The sequence below is a fragment of the Nestor notabilis genome, unplaced genomic scaffold (assembly GCF_000696875.1).
Source record: "Nestor notabilis isolate BGI_N333 unplaced genomic scaffold, ASM69687v1 scaffold12562, whole genome shotgun sequence".
Taxonomy (NCBI): domain Eukaryota; kingdom Metazoa; phylum Chordata; class Aves; order Psittaciformes; family Psittacidae; genus Nestor; species Nestor notabilis.
In genome coordinates, this window is record NW_009918854.1 from 72359 (window position 1) to 72822 (window position 464).

The 464-nt window shown below is 36.9% G+C and overlaps 1 protein-coding gene across 1 annotated transcript in view; it reads right to left on the minus strand.

Annotated features, from left to right (window-relative positions):
- The window catches only part of UBE2F (ubiquitin-conjugating enzyme E2F (putative)), a 68670-nt gene that overhangs the window by 44996 nt on the left and 23210 nt on the right, over positions 1 to 464 (minus strand). The gene's annotated exons all lie outside the window — the stretch shown is intronic.

Below are 464 nucleotides of genomic sequence, written 5' to 3' on the forward strand. Positions count from 1 at the left end.
CCTCTGTTCATAAGTTATCTAAGCCAGAAAACTCATACAGCAAAGTAGGAAAGCACAAAAAATTCATCACCAGCAGCAGCTTCTACTATTGAAATAAGAGGTTTAAAGTGCAATAGTCTTAAACTATTAGGCTTTACCAACTTGCAGGATAACATGTATTAATTTTGAAATTACAGTAGATGACGTGACCATACAGGCTCTCCATACAGTTATTTACTGGATGTGCCTAGTTTTTCAATCCAAGGAAATAAGCATTACTCCTTTTTCAATGTAGAGAGGCTAGGAACAGGATGATCGTACTGGACAAGACCATTCCATCTTAACTGCGCTGCTCATCTTATTTCTGTGCCTTGGAAAACATAAAATATGCCACTGAAGCTCAAAGCTAATTTCAAGAACGTGAAAAGTAACATCTTGTGGCTGGGATATTTGTACATATTTCCCAAGGAAAAGCAAAAAAGCTT